At 40.8% G+C, this 14,658-nt stretch overlaps 1 long non-coding RNA gene across 2 annotated transcripts in view; it reads right to left on the bottom strand.

Annotated features, from left to right (window-relative positions):
* Window positions 1–14,658, bottom strand: part of LOC141409035 (uncharacterized) — a 183,575-nt gene that overhangs the window by 70,545 nt on the left and 98,372 nt on the right. The window lies entirely within an intron of this gene.

Raw genomic sequence — 14,658 nt, 5'->3', positions numbered from 1 at the left:
CCCCAAGCCTCTAGGTCCGCCTGTGGCTGAGATTAGCCGGTAAGCATCAGCTGGCTCCCCAAGGCATCTTTGGACTAGATTTGCAGGTGCCACCTTCAACCAAGCCAGTTGTTTCCCTCCTGCCCTCATGCCTGGGGTCTAGTAAGTACTAAAACCAACTCAGGAAATCATACATTGCCGGTGGAGGTATAGCCACTATCACTGTGGAAAAACAGTTTGATGGTTCCTCAAAAAGTTAAACATAGAATTGTCATATGATCAAGCGGCTCTACTCCCAGGTATATACCCAAAAGAACTGAAAAGAGGGACTCAAATAGATACTTGTACACCAATGTTCCTATCAGCATTCTTCACAATAGACAAAAGGTTGGAACACCCAAGTGTTCATCAACTGATGAATATGTTTTTAAAAAGTGTGATATATAGTTAAATATCAATATTTTATATTTTAAAACAAATGGGGATATTATTCATCCAGAAAAAGGAATGAAATTCTAATCCATGCTACAACATGGGTGAACTCTGAAGACATTATGCCAAACGAAATAAGCTGAATTAAAAAGGACAAATATTGCATGATTTAACTTATCTAAAGTACCTAGAATAGTCAAGTTCACAGAGACAAAAAGTAGAATAGTGGTTACAGGGGGCTATAGGATGGAGAACGGGGAATTACTGCCTAATGGGTACAGTGTCTTAGTTTGGGATGATGAAAATGTTCTAGAAATGAATAACGGTGATGGTTGTAGCGAAGTGTGAATATAATTAATACCACCGAACAGGTAAAAATGCTTAAAATGGTAAGTTTTGCGTTATGTATATTTTACCACATACAAAAAAGACATCTAGAAAAATATAACACATAGAGGTCCTCTACAAGCCAGGTCCCCTATAATCCAGGTCCCCTGATTTCCTCCAATGCTATATAACCAATTTTAATATCAAAATCAGGAAATTGACATTTGAATAAAACAATTACCTGGACTACGGACCTAGGCAGATTTTATCAGCTCTGTGCATGCACTCATTCTTTTGTGTGTGTTTATATCTTGATGTATACTTCTATGACCCTTTATCACATATATAAATTTGTATAACTGACACCTCGATCAAGATATATATATGTCTATATTTTTAATTTATCTAAAAGTTATTGTGTTATACATCTCATTCTTCTTCTTGCTTGCTAACAAAACCTAACCACTAATCTGGGAGTGGAGGCGCATGCCTGTTATCCCAGCTACTCAGAAGGCTGAGGCAGGAGAATCGCTTGAACCCGGGAGGCGGAGGTTGCGGTGAGCTGAGATAGTGCCATCACACTCCAACCTGGGCAACAAGAGCAAAGCTCTGTCTTAAAACAAACAAAACAAACAAACAAACAAACAAAAAACCTAATCACTATACTCTTAAGATCTATGTTCTTATGTATGTACCTAATTCATTGCATAATGTGATCATGTAGCATCACATTTAACTCTAAACTCTCCCAGTAGACATCTAAGTTGCCTCAAATTCCCTACCACAAAAAATATTAAGGTTGCACTAAACATCCTTGGGCAAGTGTCATGATGGTGCTGTGTGCGAATTTCTCTGGGTACCTTCCTAGATGCTGAATTGCTGGGACATTACATTTTTCATTTAATCAAGCTCTGCCAGGTTGCTATCCAAAAAATGGTGGCTCCAGTCTACACTCCCACCCACCAGCAGAACACGAGTGTTTCTCTGTCCTCACACTCTAACCAACAATTGGCATTAACAGCTTTCTAGTTTTTGCAAGTCTTATAGAGGAAAGTGTTGTTTTAATTTGCATTCCTCTGATTGCTAGTGGTTTTGATCATCTTGCTGGGTTTAGGACATGCTAGCCCAAAATATGGCTCCTTGGCATTTGAGAAAACAGTAGAAGCAGGAAGGTCACTCTTAGCTTCCACTAATGCTTCTCCCATGAAGCAGGCCATAAAACTTTCATTCCAGAGTTCTCCTCCCATTTCTCCCTGAGAAAATGAACATCCTTAACTCTAAAGATACAGAGAAGAATCTGATCAAACAGGCCTTGTGAAATTCCCCCCAATTAAGTAACATTAGATTACACCCCCTTTGTCCACACTCGTACTTCTCCACAACTACCCACTTCTTCATGAAACTTAGCATAAAAATACATAGGTTTCCCTGTTTCTTTAGGTCTCCATGTCACATAAAACTTATATTAAATAAATGTATATGGTTTTCTCTTGTGAATCTATCTTTCATTGTAGGGATCTTAGCCATGAACCTAGCAATGGGTGAGTAAAGAAACCCGTCCTTCCCTACAATATGTCCTCCCTGTTCATAAGCTTATTAGCTTTTAGAAATTCGTCCTCTGTGTCATGAGTTGAATTGTGTTCCCCCAACAAGATATGTTGAAGTCCTAATCCCCAGTGCTTCAGAATGTGACCTTATTTTGAAATAGGGTCTTTACAGAGGTCACCAAGTTACAATGAACTCATCAAGGTGGGTTCTTAATTCAGTAAGGCTGGTATCCTTATAAAAAGGGGCAATTTGCATGCAGAGACAGGCATGTACAGAAGGAAGACGATGTGAGGAGACCCAGGAACAATGAGTCATGCCATGTTGGAGTGATGCTGCCACAAGCCCAGGAATGTCTGGGGCTACTAGAAACTGGAACAGGCAAGGAAGTGTCCTTCCTCTACCGGTGTCAGAGGGAGCATGGCCCCACTGATGCTGATTTCTGACAGCTGGCCTCCTGAACTATGAGACAATGAAGTCCTTTTGTTTTACGCTACCCACTTTGTGGCACTTTGTTACAGCAGCCCTGTAAAGCAAATACACTGGGAACTGCACGTCCACAGCATCTGCCTGGTTTTCAGTGAGGCTCCTTCCTTTTCCTATGACTATTCAAAAGTTCCTTGTCTGCTACAAATTCACTTTGACTTTTTATTCCTTTCTCCCTCCTTTCCATCATCGCACCTACTTTCCTGGAGCTACTTTGAGAGTAGAATTTCATGTAGAAGGGAAGAGCCACTTAACTAGAGGTGAGATGGAGGTAGAGAGCAGGGATATATTTAGGCATAGGAGGTTTATGATGCCTCCAAACAGAAGTAGGGAAGCAGTCCTGGGTTGTAGGATCAACCTAGAGACAAGGAGAATTCTCTGTGCTTCCCTAATCACCTTGAGCTCCTTATCCCAAAGCCGCTAGGTCCGCCTGTGGCTGAGATCAGCCAGTAAGTGTCAGCTGGCTCCCCAAGGCATCTTTGGACTAGGTTTACAGGTGCCACCCATTCAACCAAGCCAGTGGTTTCCCTCCTGCCCACATGTGTGGGGTCTAGTAAGTACCAAAACTAACTCAGGAAATCATGCAGCAGGCTGTTTTAGGCCTTCTGAAACTCTGTCTTCTAATTTGGTTTTGTTGAGCCCTTCTCAATATTCAAGGAGGAAGGCCATGGAGTATTCCAAAGGTCTTTGCCCTTAAAAAGGTCCTTTTGTTGCCACAATGAGATGACGTTATAAGGAAAGGCTGAGACCAGCTGGAGGAAGATGTGTGGGCCGGGCCAGGGCTGCAGAAGCAGCCACGGAAGAGCCTAATTCTGCCCAGGATGTGGTTTCTAAAATGAACCAGTTTCATCCATCATTAATTTTTACTTCCCTAAGTTGCACCATCTCACTGACCTTTCACGGTAACTTCCTTGAGAGGACACTTATACTTCTCCAGGGGCCCCAAACACGCAGCACCTGGATTTTTCTGCAGTGTTTGGGAACACTCACTGGACAAGACAAGTCCTCCCCTAAAAGCAAGAAGCTCAATGCCAACTTCACACAAAAAAAAAAAAAAAAAAAAGAAAGAAAGAAAAGAAAAGAAAACGAACAAGAGCACTCCATCAATATACCCTTGCACACCAAGATATTAAGATAATTTTTCTAAGCTCTCTCTTTTGAAAAAGATCAACTGCTGTGATAGAATATTCACAGAGCTATTGTCAGAATGAAGAGCTCAATCAAGTGTAAATGGTTTGGTAAACAAACTGCCCTTTAAAAGATGTCATCCAACAATTTAACAAGTATAATTGCCTATTAATTCAAGGCACTAGGTAGCTATATTTTTCTAATAAAGTATTATTGCTGAACCAAACCAAATCACCCTTATGTATAAGAACTGAAGGTTTAGTTAGGTTTTCAATCTTGGGGTGGAGTGCGGCCTTTACAAGCAAGACCTGAAACTCATAAGCCACAAAGGAAAATGTGCAGATGTGACTATGTAATAATGATAATGATTATAATAATATAATAATAATAATAAGGGAGGCATCTGTCTGGCAATAACAAATGAAGCAAACAAACAAAATCAAATTAAAAGATGAGACAGTGAGAAAATACTGTATGAGGTAGAAGACATTAAGTTATTGTCCACACTATTCAAAGATCTATAAATCAAAGAAAAAGACCAAAAAATGACAGGGAAAGAAAGATGGGGAATAGAAACAGGGAATTCACATAAGAAATACAAATGGCCCAAAAATATGTGAAAAGATATTCCACCTACTAAAGTAATAAAAATCTAAAATATAACATTTTTCTCTTTAAAAAAATTTAAGTGTGCAGGGAAAACTAGAACTTTCATATACTGTTAGCAGGCATATAAATTGATACGGAATTTTCATTTTGGAAGGCGTTTTTTTCAGTGCCCTTTAAAATGTATCATATGCACACCTGGTAAGCTAACAAGTTCACATCTACAAACTTAGTCTACAATAATGTTTACACATGAACACACCAATATGGATACAAAGGGAATGATCAGGTAAATTATGGTACATCTATTTAGTAAGTCATATGTACCTATTAAGAAGAATGAAATACCACTAGAAATCCGGGTCTTAAAAATGCTGTGATACATTGTTAAATGAAAAAACCAAATTGCAGAATAATATATACATATGAACTCATTCCATTTATACAAAAACTTTATGAAGATAGACAAATACATAAATAGGTGATAGAGTGATCATACATGAGTAGTAAAATGGAATTATACATGCCAACATATTAAGCAATGGGATTATCCGTTTTCTCATCTTATTTTGTAGTACAGAACTTTTCTAAAAACAACCTGTTTTAGGCTTCTCAGATCATCACATAACCTCACAGATAATGGCACAAGCTCTTAAAGGTCATGGTCTGGGCCAGTTGTCTCTACACTTCCCACATCTAGCTCAGTGGCTGACACCACAGGGAGGTTCAATAAATGCTGGAGGAGACGACGGGGCTTCACACTTCTCGACTGCTAGCGCAGAAGATAATGTGACTTTATCATGATTCAAGTTCGGCTTGAGTTATACTCTCAGAACTAAGCTACAGAAGAGTTTAGAGACAGCAACAGTGTAAAAGGGTGAAAACTCCCACCGCAAGTCTGTTTCTGGCTTCTCCTCTCCAGATGCCGCAGCAGCAGCCACCAGCCACATCACTCAGCTCGTGGAGGGAAAGAGCATTCCCGTTAACCTGACCAGTCTGAAGGCTCTCAACCCTCGTTCATCAGAAAAAGTTCAAAACTAAGGACTATCTGACTAAAAAAAAAAAAAAGAGGGTGGGGGGAGCAACAGAGGCAAAAGGAAAGCAAGAGAGAGGAAATAGAGGGAAGAGAGAGGAAATGAGTCATGGGAAACCGTAAGGAATTTACTGAGATCACTCAGGAAGAAACTCACAAGATTGTATATTTGCATTAGAGCAATTCACAGAAAGTCTGGATTGGCCTGGCTTGTCGCTTAACTGCTCCTTCTACTGTTAGAAAGGCTTCCTGAAAATGACCACAAATAGATATATCTGTTCTAAGTGAGAGAGTCACACGTTAACAAAACAAACTCTTGGAAATATATCTCCCAACTAGATCTTCAAGTTTTGGCTCACAAGAATGCAGGTCTGTCTATAGGCCTGCCCTACAGATGGATGTCTGACATCCCAGTTACGTGTCTTATTCTTCAGTCTGGTGTCATATTATCAAAAGATAATATTTAATCAATGTCTTAGTATATGCTATTATTATAAAGTGTTTGTGTATATCAACTTTCAATCTTCATTATAGCCCTATAAGGTATGTATACAGTAGGAGCCTCATTCTACAATTGTGGAAGTACTTGTGTGGTTAAGTAACCTCCCCAAGATCACACAACTAGTAAGTAGGACCTCTTAGACAGTGTTCCTCAAACTGCAAGTGCAATCAAGTCACCTAGGCATCTTGTTTTATTAACATCCCGATTCTAGCTCAGGAAGTCTGGGGCGGGGCTTGAGGTTCTGCAGTTCTTTATTTTCTTTACATTTTTTCTCTTTTCCACTTAACTGTTGTTCAGAAGGAAGATTCTGCATTTCTAACAAGCTCCCAGGGGACGCCAATGCTGCTGGTCCCACAGACCACACTTGAGTCACAAAACTATAGGCCTTAGCCCACCTTAGTTGTATCTTCAGAACCAAGATGCAAGACCAGCTCTGCCAATAACCCCCTGCCTGCCTGTGTACTCCAAGAACATAGATTAACCTCTTCGTTTACAAGGAAAGATTAGGAGAGGATAGTCTCTGGATAGTGTCCATCTGTATTGTTTAATAAATATTGCAAAACTGTAACCACTGCTATGCTGGGCCATACTAAGTACCCAGGCCCTAAGTCACATGCATCCAATAAATACTCATCAGAGTTCTAAACTAGGCAGTGGGAGTTATAAGAGTTAAGAAGACAATCCTTGTCTGCCTGGAGATTACAGTATTCTGTGGAATAAAAGCTTGCAGCCCTACAGTGTCATACTCTCTATTGCAGAGAAAGAACAGGGCACACAATAGAGATGGCCTCCCAGGGAAAGTTCCATGTGGGCTGAGATGAGATGAGCTAGCCCAGTGAAGTGAACGGGGGAAGACAGGCAGGCAGAAGAAACAGCAGGAGGGAAGTCCCAGAAGTGAGTGGGGTATTAAAGGCTATTGGAAGAAGTTAATTGTGGTTGACCTTCAGACTGAAGGTGAAGGAGTGGGGAAAATAGTTATGAGGCTATAGCAGGACACAGCTCACAATGTATCTCAAGGGCCCAGCTTCTTAACAAGACCAGTGGTCTACAGATGATGCAAAACCTTTGAGGAGCTTTAGGAAGGCAAGAGGATTTACATTTGTAGAGAGTTAAAGGGTATAGAATAAAATGTGGGGAGGGTTGGGAGGCCCAAGGTTGAACACAGGGCACCAATTAGAAGTCTGTTGCCATGATCTATGTTTAAAAAAAAAATCACAGTGAACTTAGCTGGGATTGCAGCAGTGGAGTTGCAGAGAAAGAACAATTAGAGAGACATTAGAAGAAAGAGAACTAAGTGAACAAATGAAGGATGAGAAGCTATGAGTGAGAAAATGGCAGTGCTAAAAGATAATTTTTCAAGAAAGGTAAAATTATGACTCATTAGGATATAAAATGAACACATGCTAAAGATTTTATTTTACTCATGAAGAAGGTACCAGGCAGATGTTATAACTGGATCAAGGGAGAAATTGAAAAACAGACACATTTATAGATCAGGAATATTGAAATGAAGGTGCAGATGGTAAAACTGGTTTCTTCCACAGTGGGGGAGAACTCAGCTGAATTTCTACAAGATAGGACAGAATTTGCACAGCTATAGCTAAGAATCATTTTGCATCTCATCAGTTATGTATGGTTTACAGAGTTGTACAATAGCTCCCATAGAATCACATAACTCAGACGGCTGTCTTTAGACAATACATAGTTTTCCACTGAAGCCCATTTTTCCTTGCAGCAGGATAACTCCAAGATGCCTGACTTGGACACCAACGTGGATGTTGTGACTCGTTCTACAGGGAATGTAGGGAGAGAGCGTTGAGGAGTTGAGGGAGAAACAAGAATGATCAATTGACTTGGTCATATTTCGGTAGTGAACACCTCCACCTGATAGGGGATTGGTCCTGTTGTGATTTCAAGGATAAATGCATCAGACTCAATGGCTTCAATTTTGGAGAGGCATTGCTTTAAGAGCCTCTCCCTGCTGTTAGACACGTTTGATATTTATTGAGCACCATTTCTACCGAGGGTTCTGGGCACAGCACTACGGTTCATTCCCAACAGATCTCTCCTGAAAGAAACTTCCAGTGGGGCTGTTGCAAATTTGGGATGCATTTTTCATTAGAAAAAAATGTCACCAATGTGATCACTTTCCCAATCTAACAAAACTCTTTTTAAATATTCCTCAATATAGGGACAGGTTTTCAAACCAAAAGTTGGAAAACATGAAGTATAAATGAATTGTCTTCCATTTATCAAATTATAGAAATATATATACACATTTTTTTAAAGTTAAGTTAGTTTTATGACTTCCATGTATCAAAAATAATTAAATTGATTGAAGCTTAAGGCTGTGGTGGATACTTCAAATCATATAGCTGCTTAGATGGAGAATGCCATTTTAATAGTATATATTGATTTCTTTTTTACTAAGTAAAGCTATATGATGTACTAGTAATTAAACATAATTAGAAAACAGGAATATGAGAAGGGAGTGGGAATTGTTTATGCACATTCTGGAAGAAATTCTGGGTTTCTCAGTCTCTGCACCTCTCTATTTCTCACAGAAAGTGACATCTGACCCTTACCGGCAAGCCCAGCCCCACCTTCAGTCAAAGAGGCTTTTAAATAGGGGCGTTTGGGTCCTTCTGGGTTACCATAAGTTCTTTTTTGAGACAGGATCTTGCTCTGTCACCACACCTGGAGTGCAGTGGCACCATCATAGCTCCCTGCAGCCTCCTGGGTTCAAGTTATCCTACCACCTCAGCCTCCCGAGTAGTTGGGACAACAGGCAAGAGTCACCAAGCCTGGCTCATTTATAAGTTCTTTTTTTTTTTTTTTTTTTAAACATAGAAATGGGGTCTCACTATGTTGCCCAGGCTGATCTCAAACTCCTGAGTTCAAGCAGTCCTCCTGCCTCTGCCCACCAGAGTAGTGGGGTTACAGGTGTGAGCCACTATGCCAGCCACCATAAGTTCTGAATCCTGAATCCTGCCACATAAGCATGGGCTGCAGAGGAACTGGAGTTCAAGGTCTGCAAACAAGATTTGCCTTGCTTTTGCCAGTCTGAACGTTTCAGCTCAGCCCCAGAGATCAGGGCCCTGCTCCCTGTTGATGCACTTCCCTGAGATCCACAGCCAATCCTGCTGGACTTTGAGTATTGCCTCCCCCATCCTCCTCTGTCATGCTCTGCCTGCCTGTTAGAACATCCTGACCCCAGGGGTCAGGCCTATCCACCCACCCCATGCTGAGTGCCTGCCAGGACTCTGGTCAATGTTCTTTGTATCTTTGAGTTGCTCTGTCCTGGACAGCACACCAAATCTCAGCCCAACAGCAGCCACTGGGCCGCCACCATGCAGCAATGTCATTCTAGTGGCCAGCTCTAAAGATTGGTTCTGTCCAACTGCTTCTCTGCCCACAGTTCACTTTGTCATGTCTGCCTTCACTCTGAAAATCCAGTTAATAGCAATATTATTTAGACAATAGTAAATATTGTCTAAATTTCCATCAAAATCAAAGTCTGCCCTTTTTTTTCATAGACTCATATACTATGGAAACATCAAGGGACGTTGGAAGTCTTTGGTTCAAGTTTGCTTATTCTTTGCCCAAGAGATTTGTTAAGTTTGACTTTCCGCAGTTTGTGCTATATAAAAAAATGCATTGTTTTGTTTTATAAAATTAATTTTAAGGCTAGGCATGGTGGCTCATGCCTATAATCTCAGCACTTTGGGAGGCCGAGGCAGGCCGTCAGGAGTTCGAGACCAGCCTGGCCAACATGGTGAAACCCTGTCTCTACTAAAAATACAAAAATTAGCCGGGTATGCTGGCAGGCACCTGTAATCCTAGCTGCTCGGGAAGCTGAGGCAGGAGAATCGCTTGAACCCGGGAGGAAGAGGTTGCAGTGAGCTAAGATCACGGCATTGCACTCCAGCCTGGGTGACTAGAGTGAGACTTTGTCTAAAATAATAATAATAATAATAATAATAATAATAATAATAATTTCAGATGGAATATTCACCCTTCTCCCCAACATTAAATATCTGTATTCCCCTTGTAGGTATATAAGTATGTGTGTGTACATGCACATTTGTGTGCTTACTGAATGCTTATTGAAATTAATTACATTGGGGGAACAGTTCCTCTTCTCTTGATCTTTCTTTCATAATAACAACAGGTAACACTGACTGAGCCCTTACAATGAGCTAGACACTATGCAAGTGCTTCCCATGAATTCTCATTCAAGCCACCAAACATAGGGCCTATGAAATCGGTCCTCTGATTAGCTCCAATTGTTGGACGAGAAATCTGTTGCTTAGAGATAAAGCCATTTACCAAGCTTCACAATTCACATGGAGCAGAGCAAAATTAGAATCCAAGTCACTGACTCTGAATTTTCTAAATCTCAACCTCATGTATGCACGCCCACCCTTGGCAGGGTGCCTGGTACATAGAGGGCTCTCAGTACCTGTTTGTCAAGTAAATAAATGCTTAACCCCTCCCTTATTTAGGATTTCACGCTGACTAACACAGATTATATTTCTACTTTGTACCAGTCACTCAGCCACTGTGGTTTTTTGTTTTTTTTTTGTTGTTTTTAAGATAGTCTTACTCTGTCACCCAGGCTGGAGTGCGGTGGCACAATCTCAGCTCACTACAACCTCCGCCTCCCAGGTTCAAGCAATTTTTGGGCCTCAGCCTCCCAAGTAGCTGGGATTACAGGCACCTACCACCACGTCTGGCTAATTTTTGTATTTTTAGTAGAGATGGGGTTTCACCATGTTGGTCAGGCTGATCTTGAACTCCTGACCTCAAGTGATCCGCCCACCTCAGCCTCCCAAAGTGCTGGGATTACAGGTGTGAGATACCACGCCTGGCCAGCCACTACTTTGACATGAAAAGGTAGTTAACAATTTATCTAAGATAACTTCCATAATTAGAAATTAGAAACAATCATTGCATGGCAGAACCAAGTCTGAAACAGACATTTTAAAAATATATATAAAACAGTATCACTGACTCTTAATGTTTATCAGCCATGATAACTCGATCATCCTTTTTTGGCTTAGAGAAGACATGATAAAATTAGAGAAAAGGATTTTCTTTTTAATGTAACTGAGGAAAATTGAAAAGAAAAAGAAAATCAAAGAGGACATGTAAAAATCCACAGGATTTAATCTCCAAAAGGGATTAAATTCAGATGGGATGCCAAGGAGGAAGTCACTGTTTCCTGCTCAGGTGGTTAAAAATGTCCTCCCCTTGCCAAACCAGAGGACGATCACAGGTCACACCAGAGAGTGTGGCTGCCACAAAGAACCTCAGCCTGGAGGACTCAGGTTACTGGGAACCTTCCTCAGACACCCAAGAAAGCCAAGGGCTCTGACTTTGAAACCAGCCCCGCCTGGGTTCAGATTCCATCTCCACTACTTAATGACCACATGACTTTGATGGGAAACACTGACACCCATCTTATGAGATTACATGGAAAAAACAGTAAGCAGTGTTTCTTAGCATTCAATACATAGTAGCTGTTAGGTTTATTATTAATTATGACTATTTACTGATAATACAGACAAAAAGTTTTTAAAACATTTTGAAAAGAAACAAAGCCACCTGTGGAAGTCAATTGACAAAGACCCATTATTCAAAGTGCACTGAACATATCTGTTAGAAGCAAACAGAAAGGAGTCCCTCCTAAGAGGCCTAAAACCAATAAACAAATATTCTTATTCAGATGTCCTGAAGCAAGCCAATATGGAGCAACCAACCAGCCAAACGAAAATATCCTCAGACCTGGAGGAGGAACAAACTCCAGGCCAAAACCGTTTCTTTGTTGACACAAATTGAGGGGTAAAGCCAATTCCTTACTGAAAAAGAATTGACCTTTATAATAGAACTCATCTTCTATCTTCAATAGTTTATCATATATGATATAAAGCCTGTACATAATCATTATTCTAGAGTGGTTTCAGCCATTTCCAAATTATTTGTTTGTGTAAGATCCGGAGTTCATAAACCCCTGCAGGTATTTATTCAACCAGAGAAGCTGTCTGTGGAGCTGACTGGCCTCTCCCAGTCAAGGCCCTGGAGAAGAATGGAAAAACCAGTTCAGCTTATTTATTTCTGGGAGTGAGACAAGCAGCGCAGTCATGGGAGAAAGGTCACCTAAAGAGAAACTAACTGAACAGTCAGGGCATAAATCAAAGGGGAAGAGCCACTTTTTATACATCCCTCTCCATGATTTTCATGTCCAATTTATCAACAAGTTCTCAATTGTTCCACCAAGAGAGAACTTGAATCCGTCAGTCTCTCTCTTTTTTTTTTTTCTTTTTTAGACAGGATCTCACTCTGTGGCCCAGGCTGGAGTGTAGTGGCGTTATCACAGTTCATTACAGCCTCAACCTCTCGGGCTCAGGTGATCCTCCCACCTCAGTCTCCCAAGTAGCTGGGACCACAAGTGAGTACCACCATGCCCAACTAATTTCTCTTTCTATTTTTTTTTTTATAGAGACAAGATCTTCCTAGGTTGCCCAGACTGGTCTTGAACCCCTGAACTCAAGCAATCCACCCACCTTGGCCTCCCAAAGTGTTAGGATTATAGACTTGACCACCATGCCTGGCCCATTGCTCTATTTTCATGGCAAACACTTCTCCTGTCTTAGTTCCCTCAAATCAATTCCCCATTCAACAGCTAGAATGACCCTTTTAAATCTAAATGCATCTCATTGCTCTCACTGCTTTGACTCCCAAACTCTTGATGGCCACGTGGCTCCTATTTACTCCTGTCAGTCACTCTCCTTTCAGTTTCTCAAACAGGCCACTCCCTTGAGGGCCTTCACACAGCTTGTTCCCTCTCCTTGCAATTCTTTTCTCCTGCCTTCTAGCCCCAACCCATCTCAAAAGTGACTTATTTAGGAAGGCCATTGCTGACTGCCCTCATTTAATTCGGTCTTTCATTTCATTTCTTTCTTTCCTTTTTTTTTTTTTTTTTTTGAGACAGAGTCTTACTCTTGTCACCCAGGCTGGAGTACAATGGCGTGATCTCAATTCATTGCAACCTCCACCTCCAAGGTTCAAGCGATTCTCCCGCCTCAGCCTCCTGAGTAGTTGGGATTATAGGCACCCATCACCATACCCGGCCAATTTTTGTGTTTTTAATAGAGAAAGGGTTTCACCACATTGGCCAGGCTGGTCTCGAAATCCTGACCTCAGGTGATCTGCCCGCCTCAGCCTCCCAAAGTGCTGTGATTACAGGCGTGAGCCATCTCGCCCAGCCTCATTTCTTTTTCTTCATTTCATTTATTACAATTTTTAATTTTTGTGTTATATGTTTATATGCATATATGTATGCATGTATGTTATGTTTAGATGTATGTATTCATGTGTATATAATATATACATACATGTATGTATGTCTATGTAAATATTTTAAAATATCTGTCTCTCCTTCAAGACCTGTAAGTTCTAGGCAGGTAGAAACCATCTATTATGCTTATCACCATATACCCAGCACCTATCAGAGTACAATGTGCCATGAAGGCAGTCAGTAAATACATGTTGAACAATTAAATAAATGAACGTGCATGGTTGACTTGAGAGGGAAGAAGGAAGAGGCAGAGATGTACAGTTCATAGCATTAACCACCGGGATAATGATTTTCCTGGGAGAGGAAGACAGTATTTAACCAGTTGTCAACAGATGCAGGAAAATTGAAAAGCAGGTATTTTTATTTAAAACAGAAATTCTACACTTTCTTTAACTGTATGGTACATCCCTCACAAAAAGCTAAATGAAGGGATGTCATCACAATTCACAAGTAGAAATTTCTTCTTCCTACAAAGCCACAAGTAGAAACACTCCTTATGCTTTTGAACTCAAAAGTGAGATGATTTGATGACAAGAACCAAGAATTTGCTACGAAGAAACAGTGGCATCCTGTTAATTTGTGTGTTTTCTCTGCTTTCCCAGAACAATAGGCTATTTTTGCCTGTACTTGTGAGTGCTAACCTACCACCCTAAATCTCATTCTTTTAACAGTTGACTTTGTTGCTGATTTGCTTTTCACGCCTTTAACTGATAGGCTTGGGAGTAAGCAGAGATAAATACAGGCAGTGTTAAGGATACAGGACTTTGGCCCACTAAAGTGATAACAAAGACTCCCTTCCAATAAGAACCTTAGAAAAGGGAGAATTGTTTCCAAAATCCCAACCCAATTGTTCTATATTCCAGAAGCTATTAATTTTCTCTGCTCCCACCACAGGAAAATGTTTAGTCTCAAGGGAAACAAGCCAATTAGGCAGTTGCTTAAGGGTGAAACCAAAATAAGTCAGGAAATTTTAATGGAGCCACTCACTGTTCCTCCTGAAATCTAATGAGGATGGCACTTGGATGGAAATTCAACAGATAGATACTATCGGTGTCGGTCATGGAATGCAATGACATACAGCCTAATGCAATCTAGCAGTCTGAGGATGGGGGAGAACACTGCCATTGACAATGCTTGGGGAGACAGCCCTAGAAACAGCTTAAGCAGCAAAGGGCAAGTTAGGTAAGCTGTGAGAACTTGGGCTGTTGGAATCCAACAATCCAAAGCCATCATCTTCTGTCTCCTTCACATAATGGAATC

Source organism: Macaca fascicularis, chromosome 18 (assembly GCF_037993035.2).
Source record: "Macaca fascicularis isolate 582-1 chromosome 18, T2T-MFA8v1.1".
Classification (NCBI taxonomy): Eukaryota; Metazoa; Chordata; class Mammalia; order Primates; family Cercopithecidae; genus Macaca; species Macaca fascicularis.
This window is presented reverse-complemented; position numbering and strand designations above follow the sequence as displayed.